A 10,834-nucleotide genomic window follows, 5' to 3' on the forward strand; every position below is an offset into this window, starting at 1 on the left:
AGGAAGGAAGGAAGGAAGGAAGGAAGGAAGGAAGGAAGGAAGGAAGGAAGGAAGGAAGGGGAGAGAAAGAATGAAAATTGGACTGCCAGCAGTACAATGAGTTTTTGTAACACTTTCTTAACACTCGGTACTGTCTTACTTTTTAAATGTCAACCATTTGGGGAGTTAGGACACAAAATCCAACTGAGTAAATTTTAATAAACATTTTATTGGCTTTATTCAATGATTCATGAATCAGATAGCATCCAGACTAGCAGATAGAAAGGAGCTCCGAGAAGCTGTACAAAATGAAAGACTTCTGTTGGCAGATGAGAGCAGGAACAAGGCGGTTATACACACTAGGCAAGATAGTAGATTGGTTATAGCAAAGTGGCTTTCCTTATTGGATGGCATTGATTTAGTGCTGATGAAGCAGTTCCCAAATGACTGGTTTAAGATTCCATTTTTAGGAAAACTGATGCTTTAATAAAATTAAGCCTAGATTTTGTGACTGAGGCTTAGTAAAAGTGACTCCATTTTGGACCCCTTGCTTTCTTTTTAACAGTGGAAACAAATAGTACTTGATATTTGATTCAATTTCCATTTCTTTGTTAACCAGTAACTGACTGAGACTCTCCGTCCTATTTTAAAGTCCATTCTGCTTTTCCTTTTTGCCAATGTCCCACTTCTCTCCATTCCCATTTTTCTAGTATTATTTTTCTTAAAACTTATTATAATATTGTTGCTGTATTCTAGATACCAATAACTTATCTCTTATATTTGTTGGAAATACATTCTCCCAGCTTGTGATTGTGTTTTTCAATTTACTTGTGAGGTTTACTTTTTAAATACAGGGGTGGGCAGAAGTAGGTTAATAATGGTAATAAAAATAAAAAACAGTAATGCATTAATAAACAAATAGTAATACAAGAGTTAATTCTGTATTTTAAAGGTTGATATTGTGATATTTATCAATATGCACCTTTTTTATTATTATATTTAGAGACACTAGATTAGAAATGCATGTTTTTTTTTCTAGGAACATGAATATAATTTTATTTACCTTTTTAATTTATATTGGGCTTTTTGTTTTTTGTTAATTCTCACCCAAGGATATTTTTTAAAATATGTTTTTATTGATTTCAGAGAGGAAGGGAAAAGGAGAGATAGAAACATCAATGATGAGAGAGAATCATTGATCCATTGCCTCCTGCACAGCCCCCCCTGTGGATCAAGCCCACAACCCAGGCATGTGCCCTGACTGGAATCGAACCCAGGACCCTTCAGTTCACAGCCCAAGACTCTATCCAAAAACAGTTAGTTACCTACAAGGGAGTACCCATACAACTGTCAGCTGATTTCTCAACAGAAACGATTGCAGGCCAGAAGGGAGTGGCAAGAAATATTCCAAGTGATAAATAGCAAGAACCTACAGCCAAGATTACTCTACTGTGGATCAAGCCCACAACCCAGGCATGTGCCCTGACTGGAATCGAACCCAGGACCCTTCAGTTCACAGCCCAAGACTCTATCCACTGAACCAAACTGGCTAGGGCATCCATCACCCAAGGATATTTTTTTCATTCGCTTTTAGAGAGTGGAAGGGAGTGGGAGAGACGGAGACACATCAGTTGGTTGCCTCCCACATACACCCCCACCAGGGCCCTGGGTGGAGCCTGCAACCCAGGTATGCATGCCCATGACCGGAATCAAACCCAGGACCCTTCAGACTGTGGGCTGAAGCTCTATCCACTGAGCCAAACCAGCTAGGGCTTTATATTGTTTTTTTAAAATCCTCACCTGAGGATATTTTTTCCATTGATTTTCAGAGGGAGTGGAAAGAAGGGTTGAGAGGGAGAGAGAGAGAAAAACATCAATGTGAGAGAGACACATCAATTGGTTGCCTCCCACAGGAGCCCTGATCTGGGCTCAGATCAAATGGACAATCCAGGTACTTGCCCTTGACCGGAATCAAACCCGAGACTCTTCCATTGTGCAGGCTGACACTCTAACTATTGAGTCACTTAGCCAGCCAGCGCTAAGTGATTTTAATTTAATAATAGAAAAAGCTGTATTGTGCCTCAACATGCCCACATATCAGAACTTGTAACTGGCTCTTCTGATACATGTTTCACATTGTTTAATACTAAACTAATGAAAATATTGATTTATCAATTGAATATATTGACCTCTCAGTTTGGTAGATGATGATTTTAGACTCACAAACACATCTGTCCTCAATATCACTCCAAACCACTTACCTAATTAAATCAAATTGATGTCTACTTAATCTAAATTATTAACCTGTATTCAGGTGTGGTTTGGAGTGATATTGAGGACAGATGTGTTTGTGAGTCTAAAATCATCATCTACCAAACTGAGAGGTCAATATATTGTAACATAAATTTCATAATGTTTTAAAAATACTAGTAATCCTTGTTTTCTAATATGCTTTAAACGCATCCTTCTTAATTTTCAACTGCATATGACTTACCAATTTGGCCTATGGCATATTCAGTTTTTTTCCCCCAAAACCCAGACCGACCAGGTAGTCAATGGATCCCTTTTCTGATTGTCTTCTGTCCCCCTGGAACCGACCCTGCTTGCTTTCTAGGCCTAGTGCCTAGGTGTTAACCTGGGACTTTGCCTTTGTCACTCCCATGTGGATCCCCTTTTCTCCCACACAAATCCCCCCTTTTGTTGTTGGTTGACCTACATCCTCACATGATTCCTTAAAAAAGAGTACATGGCAGGTGAGTTGGCTGAGTCCATGAGTATCTGAAACTGTCTTTATCCTATTCTCACATGGAAAAATAAGTTTGACTGCACAGAGAATTCTAGGTTGAAAACAGTTTTCTTATGAATGTGATAGTCCTTGTCTTTGAATATGCAGTGTTGCTTTTCTGAAAACTAAAAGGAATTCTAATTATCATTTTTTAAATTTTATTTTCCCTTTAGAAGCTCTTATGATTTTCTTTTTTATTTTTATTGTTGGCAATATACAGATGCCTCTCATTCCCCACCCCCACCTTTCCCCTCTCCACCCAGCCTCTGTCCCACCCCAGGCCTTCACCATATCGTTATCTGTGTTCATGGGCTGTGCATATATGCATATATGTTCTTTGATTAATCTCTACTAGTCCCCCCAGGCCCCTCCCCTCTGACATCTGTCAATATGTTCCATGCATCCATGCCAATGGTCGTATTTTGTTCATCAGGTCATTTTTTTCACTAGATTTCACAGATAAGTGAGATCATGTGATATTTGTCTTTCTCTGACTGGCTCATTTCACTTAGCATAATAATCTGAAGGCCCCCTCCATGTTGTTACAAAGAGTAAGAGTTCCTTTTTTTACAGCTGCATGGTATTCCATTGTGTAAATGTACCACAACTCTTTTATCCACTCATCTACTCATGGGTACTTGGGATGTTTCCAGATCTTATAAATTGTGCTGCTATGAACATAGGGGTACATACATTTTTTCTGATGGTGGTTCTGGTTTCTTAGGATATATTGCCGCAAGTGGTATCACTGGGTCAAAAAGCAGTTCCGTTTTTAATTTTTTGAGGATACTCCGTACTGTTTTCTGCAGTGGTTGCACCAGTCTGCATTTCCACCAACAGTGTACTAGAGTTCCTTTTCTCCACATCCTCACCAGCACTTGTCATTTGTTGATTTGTTGATGGTAGCCATTCTGACAGGTGTGAGATGGTACCTTATTGTCATTTTAATTTGTATCTCACTGATGATGGGTGATGTGGAACATTTTTTTCATATGTCTATTGGACATCTGTACGTTTTTGTGTGCGGTGGTGGAACTGTCTTTACTCCATGTATGCTTTTGGCGTCTTTGTCAAATATTAATTGACCATAATGGTGTGGGTTGATTTCTGGGATCTCTGTTCTGTTCCATTGATCTATATGCCTGTTCTTGTGCCAGTACCAGGCTGTTTTGATTACAATTGCTTTGTAGTATAGTGACCCCTCCAACTTTGTTCTTCTTTCTCAAGATTGCTAAGGCTATCTGGGGTCTCTTTTGGTTCCATGTAAATTTTCAGAATATTGGTTCTAGATCTGTGAAATATGCTGTTGGTATTTTAATAGGATTCCATTGAATCTATTCCATTTAGGTAGTATGGACATTTTATAAACGTTAATTCTTCCAATGCATGAATACAGTATATGCTTCCAAAAACTTGTTTGTATCTTCCTTTATTTCTTTTTTCAATATCCATGGTTTTCAAGTTCAGGTCTTTTACCTCCTTTGTTAAATTTATTCCTAGGTACCTTGTTTTTTTATTTGTTTGTTTGTTTTGCAATGGTAAATGGGATTTTTTTTTAGTGTTTTTTTTCCTGAGAGTTCATTATTGGTGTATAAAAATACCACCGATTTCTGGATATTAATTTTGTATCCTGCTACTTTCTGAATTCATTTATTAAATCTAGTAGATTCTTTGGTGGGGTCTTTAGGGTTTTCTATGCACAATATCATGTCATCTGCAAATAATGACAGTTTTGCTTCCTCTTTTCTAAATGAAAGCCTTTTATTTTTTCTTATCTGATTGCTGGCCAGGAAGTCCATCCAGTACTATGTTGAATAAGAGTAGTAAAAGTAGACATCTTTGACTTGTTCCTGATCTTAAGGGAAGCACTTTTAGTTTTTGCCCATTGAGTATGATGTTGACTAGAGGTTTTTCATACACAGCATAGCCTGTATTATGTTAAGTTATGATTCCTCTATTCCCAGTTTGCTGAGAGTTTTTATCATAAATGGGTACTGGATTTTGTTGAATGCCTTTTCTGCATCTATTAATACGATCATGTGATTTTTATCCTTCATTTTGTTTATGATTTGCAAATATTGTACCAACCTTGCTTCCATGGAATAAATCCCACTTGTTTATGGTGTATGATCTGTTTAATGTATTGCTGGATCCGATTTGCTAACATTTTATTGATTACTTTAGCATTTATGTTCATCAGAGATATTGGCCTATAGTTTTCTTTCTGTATAGCATCTTTATCTGGTTTTGGAATTAGGATAATACTGGCCTCATAAAAAAGAGCTTGGAAGTTTTTCTTCCTCTTGAATTTTTGGAACAGTCTGAGGAGGATTAGGATTTTGTATATCCTGTTTTTCTGGTATTTTGCAGCAGTGAGCCTTTCATTCATTTATTGTGCTTGTCACTGAATAGCCTTGATCTGGAGACCTTGCACTTTATTTCTCAAATTTTTAATTATTTCATTTTTTAAAAATATGCTTTTATTCACTGCAGAGAGGAAGAGGGAGGGAGATAGAAACATATGTGAGAGATAATTATTGATTGGCTGCCTCCTGCATGCCCCCCACTGGGGATGGAGCCCACAACCCGGACTTATGCCATTGACCGGAAGCGAACCCAGGACCCGTCAGTCCACAGGCCGATGCTCTATCTACTGAGCCAAACTGACTAGGGCTAAATTATGTCTTGTATAATATTTTCAAAATACTCTGGAAATGTTTTATTTTAGTCAGAGATATTTGTTAGTCAAATAAATATTGCTGATATTTCTTAGCCAAATATTAGACATCTTTGATCAAGTTTTTATTTTTCTACCTTTTCACTCTTTTTGTTCACCCTCTATCTTTTTATTCTACTTTCTGGTGTATTTCATTAGCTTTCTCTCCCACTTTTACAATGCTTTAGGGTTATTTTTAATTACCAATTTCAAACCTGACTTTCCTTTTATGTAAGACATTCTGTATATATGAGTACATTGTCTTTTCTTATTTATCTGAGAATGTTGATTTTAATAATTTGAAATATTCTTGTAGTTCTTTTCTTAAGAAAAATTCTGGTCTTTAATTTGCTGCTGCTGCTGCTCCTCCTTCTTCTCTGTCTCTCTCGCTCATGTTTGAGGACTTCCTACAAAGAGGACTTTAACCAGTTTGTGTTTACACAGATGATGAACAGCTATGTGATATCTGGGTGTTTGACCTCATGTCTTCACATTGGGCGACTGGGCAGCATGCTGGCTTTGGGGGCTTGTGGGCTGTTTGTATGAAGAGTAAGGGCCTCCTAGCATATAAAATGGATCAGGTACTACTAGATGGCATGGTTTTATGTACCTTTTAAACAATAGTGAAAATTTCCACTCTACGCCTGCTATGCACCAAGCCTATAATTAACAGACTTGTGTTTTGAATACTCAGATCCTCCTTAGGGTGAATAAAGTACCTGGGATCATTGTACTGATAGAGGAATGGAGACAAAGAATGTAAGTGTAGTCCTATCCGGTTTTGCTCAGTGGATAGAGCATCAGCCTGCAGACTGAAGAGTCCCAGGTTTGATGCTGGTCAAGTCCACTGTACCTCAGTTGCAGGCTCAATCCCCAACCCTGGCCAGGGCATGTGCGGGAGGCAATCAATTGATTTGTCTCTCTCACATCTATGTTTTTCTCTCTCTGTCTCTCCTTCTCCCTTCTACTCTCTCTAAAAATCAATAAAAAGATATCATCAGGTGAGGTATAACAACAAACATAATGTAAGTGCAATGATACTTTGAATGGAGCGGGGCTAATAAATGGGAGAGTCAACATTTATTCTCAGGTCACTAAGCCTCATATCTGCTTTCCTCACTGTCCCCATTAATAAATAGCCAACTCAATAGCTTCAGGATCTCCCAGTCCAACCAGTATAAACAGAAATGTGCCAGTCTATGGGTGAGTAGGGTAACAGGCTCTCAAGTACTCTATGAACTATATAAACTCAAATGAGCCCATTGGCGATATCATGCCTCTCTGCTATGCTATCCCAAAGAGGACAGATCATCTTTTCTCCCACTATGTAGTTCCTTTTCCTAGACTTTGGGATTCCCATATATTACTCTAAAGCAGTGGTTCTCAACCTTCCTAATGCCGCGACCCTTTAATACAGTTCCTCATGTTGTGGTGACCCCCAATTTCATTGTTACAAATTGAACATAATTAAAGCATAGTGATTAATCACAAAAACAATATGTAATTATATATGTGTTTTCCGATGGTCTTAGGCGACCCCTGTGAAAGGGTCGTTCAACCCCCGAAGGGTCGCGACCCACAGGTTGAGAACCGCTGCTATAAAGCAAGTGGACAATTACTTGCCTTCAAACCAGACTTGAATCATTTTCAAGAGGAAAAACTGAATTTCAGAAAAACAGAAAGTTGCCTCCAGGTTGCTAGAAGACAAAATGATGTCCAAAGTCCTGGAGGTTGATTTCTCTTTTCCAGGGCCTATAGAGTGAGACTAAATACAAAAAGCTGTCCCCATTTGTGGCTTAAAGTGTGTCCTACTTAGTGGAAGCTGGTGCTGATTTTTTGTTGGTGGAGAACAATCCCACCAAGATGGTGGGGAGTGGGTCTCATGAGTCAACTTCCTAGACCAAGCTCTTGGTTCCCAGGTCAGGCTCAAGTAAGACCTTTGCATACCAGGTGTGTGTTTGTGTGTGTATGTTTTGTTAACATATATTAACAAATATATTTACTATATATATAGTTACTCAAAAGTTGTTTAATTTTTGTTTTTAATTACAGAGAATATTCAATATTACGAGTTTCAGGTGTATAGAATAGTGATTAGATATTTATATAACTTACAAAGTGATCCCCTCCATAGGTATAGTCCTCACCTGGCATCATACATACTTATTAAATATTATTTTGTATATTCTCAATGCTGTACTTTACATCCATGTGGATATATTCTTATGAAAGCCTTTCATCTATTTTCTTTGCAGAAAAGCCAAAGTCTGCTCGCCGGTACTGCACAAACTTTAGTCCGGAACAAACTTTAGCTGAGAATACTGAAAGACACATTTGAAAAGACCGTGTACCCAAGTGGGAATACCCTGGCAGAGCTTGTTTCAGCCACTCAACTTGATGAGCTAGTATTACAGGTGGGTCCCTAAGAGTGTCTCTAGATAGCACGCCTAGTCCAAAGCTTTACACACACTTTTAACCATCATAGAATCCCTATTTATAATTGAATAATTGCTATGTGTCAGGACAGGTGTTAAGCACTTTATATTTTTATTCTCATGACCACCCATTTTATTGGAAAACACTAAAGCTCACAGGGAGGAATGTCTTCCAAGGATTATAAACACAAGAGGAAGAATTTGAATCCAGGTCTTTCTGGCTGCAGACCCACAGTAGTACAGCAGACCTTTTGAGAATGTATCTCAGATACTCACTTTGGGGTCTGTTCCTGTTTATTTTTAGGTTCTTCTCAATCAGGACATTTGCAATTACATATATATGCCTCTCAGAGACAGTAAGAGCACTGCTATACTCACTGATTAGCCAATGAAAAGGGTATACACACTACGCCAATTACCATGTTTCTCTTTTATTAGTGTAGATAATTGCTATGTGTCAGGACAGGTGTTAAGCACTTTATATTTTTATTCTCATGACCACCCATTTTATTGGAAAACACTAAAGCTCACAGGGAGGAATGTCTTCCAAGGATTATAAACACAAGAGGAAGAATTTGAATCCAGGTCTTTCTGGCTGCAGACCCACAGTAGTACAGCAGACCTTTTGAGAATGTATCTCAGATACTCACTTTGGGGTCTGTTCCTGTTTATTTTTAGGTTCTTCTCAATCAGGACATTTGCAATTACATATATATGCCTCTCAGAGACAGTAAGAGCACTGCTCAGCACTGCTGCTCTGAGTTGTTCTGAGTCCATATATTCTTCTAAAATTCTTCCCGATTACGCCAAGGCTGGCTCTTCCTCGAATCCTGCCCACTGTAGTAACTGTTGGCAACGTAGTCCAAGTTCCTCCTTTATCCTCTGCTCACTAGTTGAGGTGTCGGGTCTGAGCCCCCCTGCCTAGGGACTGAACCTCCTATTACAGCAGGTCTTAGACGGAGAAGCCATGAGAAGTTGTGGGGGTGTAAGAATGAGTCTTTATTGTAGAAGCCGGTGGCCACATAGCCGTCAGACAAAACAGTTCTTTACAGCAAAGTCCATACAGGCAGCCGGCCAGACACTGGCTGGTGAACATGTCATCTTTCCCACAAAGCAGCATTAGTCTCTGTACCCACAGCTATTATCTGGGCAGCCCCAAGCTGCCTCCTAAACTCACTGCTTCACATCGTAGCAGTACCTAAGCTCTCTGCTTCAGCAGCTTCTCTGGCCTCTCTGACCCAGCAGTTTCTCCTGTCTCCCCTGCCCAGCACACTGGCTGGTCTCTGTAGCCTCACATAGTAACTACCTCTGAGCTTCTCTCCCAGCACACAGGCTAGTTAACATGGTAGCTCTATCTGAGCTCTCTGTGAGCTCTTACCTTACATCATAGCAGTTTCAGCTCTCAGCTCCGTCTGAGCTCTCCTCTCTCCTGCACACATAGGAGCTACATTCTCTGTGCCTACCACCTCTGCTTCTCTGAGCTCTCTCTCCTCTCTCTGGTCAGTAACCTGTATATTACTCCAGAGACAAAGAAGGCTAGCTGCCAACAGTGACATCAATCATTTGGGTTACAGAAGGGCACAGTGTACTGTGAGATCCCTGTGGCCTTGCAGCTGTGTATGGTATCTTGGCCTTGGGCACCCCGATTAGGCTCATGCTTAGAGCAGCCTTGGCCATTCTGGTGTATTGACAACAAGGCCTCTGTGCTCTCATTGGCTTTGACTATCCAGGAACCCTGATGTGGTTCCCACAATGCCTTGCCACAGAAGATTCAGGGTGTAAAAATCCCTAGATGACCCCGATGGTACCCCAAGCTAGCTTCCCACTCCATATTCTCATAGTTAACAATCCTCTCTCAGAAAACCCAGAGCATCCAGCAAGACAGAACCCCTTTCTGTAACACCTCCTAATCTAGAGTGCTGTGTACTATTCTATGTATGTTTAGCACAATCTCATATTCCCTTTGCCCTCCAAACCCTGGGCCACCAGGAGATAGAGGACATCCCTTATTCAGCTAAATATGAAGAAATGTGAGACTAGCTTTTGCACACCAAAGCAACCTAACTCCTGAGGAGCGTGTAGGATTCCCCTTTGAACCCATCCCCCTTTATTAACCAGCTTACCTGCTCTTTTCCCAGAGTTGGTTCAAGAACCAGCGTGTCAAAAGGAGGAAACAGCTGCTACAGTGTCAGCCTAGTGTGGCACTAGAAGCACAAAACCAAACCATTTCAGTGAAGGAGGAGGAGACTCCTTTATCTGTACCTTCTACAAACACTCATCCCCTGAGTCCCAGCATTGTGAATGCTTATGACCATGAACTCCCTAAGACTTCTAATATCAAGCAATCTGGAGGGACTAGTGCCTCTGTGTGGAATGTATCATGGGATTCTCAGCCTCATGACCTTCAACAGCTATGTCTGAGTGTCTCTGATCCTTCTTGGGCCTCCAATCCCTCTGACATAGATCAGTTTATACAACTACTAGTGGCCCGGTGCACAAAATTCATGCACGGGGTGGGGGGGAAGAGGAGAGGGAGGGGTGTCCCTCAGCCCGGCCTGCACCCTCTCCAATCTGGGTTCCCTCAGGAGATGTCCGACTGCTGGTTTACCTGATCCCTGTGGGATCGGGCCTAAACTGGCTGTCGGATATCCCTCTCGCAATCTGAGACCACTGGCTCCTAACTGCTCACCTGTCTGCCTGCTTAATCACCCCTAACCACTCTGCCTGCTGGCCTGCTCACCCCTAACCCCTCTGCATCCTGCCTGATCACCCTAACCACTCTACCTGCCTGCCTCATCATGCCTAACCACTCACCTGCCTGCCTGATCGCCTCTAACCACTCTGCCTGCCTGCCTGATCGCCCCTAACCACTCACCTGCCTGCCTGATCGCCCCTAACCCCTCTGCCTGCCTGCCTGAT

At 40.8% G+C, this 10,834-nt stretch overlaps 1 long non-coding RNA gene across 1 annotated transcript in view; it reads left to right on the plus strand.

Annotated features, from left to right (window-relative positions):
- LOC106726527 overlaps window positions 1-10,430 on the plus strand; it is a 37,199-nt gene extending 26,769 nt beyond the window's left edge. The window contains exons 2-3 of the long non-coding RNA XR_001362597.1: window positions 7,736-7,894; window positions 10,054-10,430. This is a non-coding gene — a long non-coding RNA (uncharacterized LOC106726527). The remainder of the gene's footprint in view (window positions 1-7,735; window positions 7,895-10,053) is intronic.
- Window positions 10,431-10,834: the final 404 nt, after the last annotated feature.

This window comes from Myotis brandtii, unplaced genomic scaffold (assembly GCF_000412655.1).
Source record: "Myotis brandtii unplaced genomic scaffold, ASM41265v1 scaffold277, whole genome shotgun sequence".
NCBI classification, from domain to species: Eukaryota; Metazoa; Chordata; class Mammalia; order Chiroptera; family Vespertilionidae; genus Myotis; species Myotis brandtii.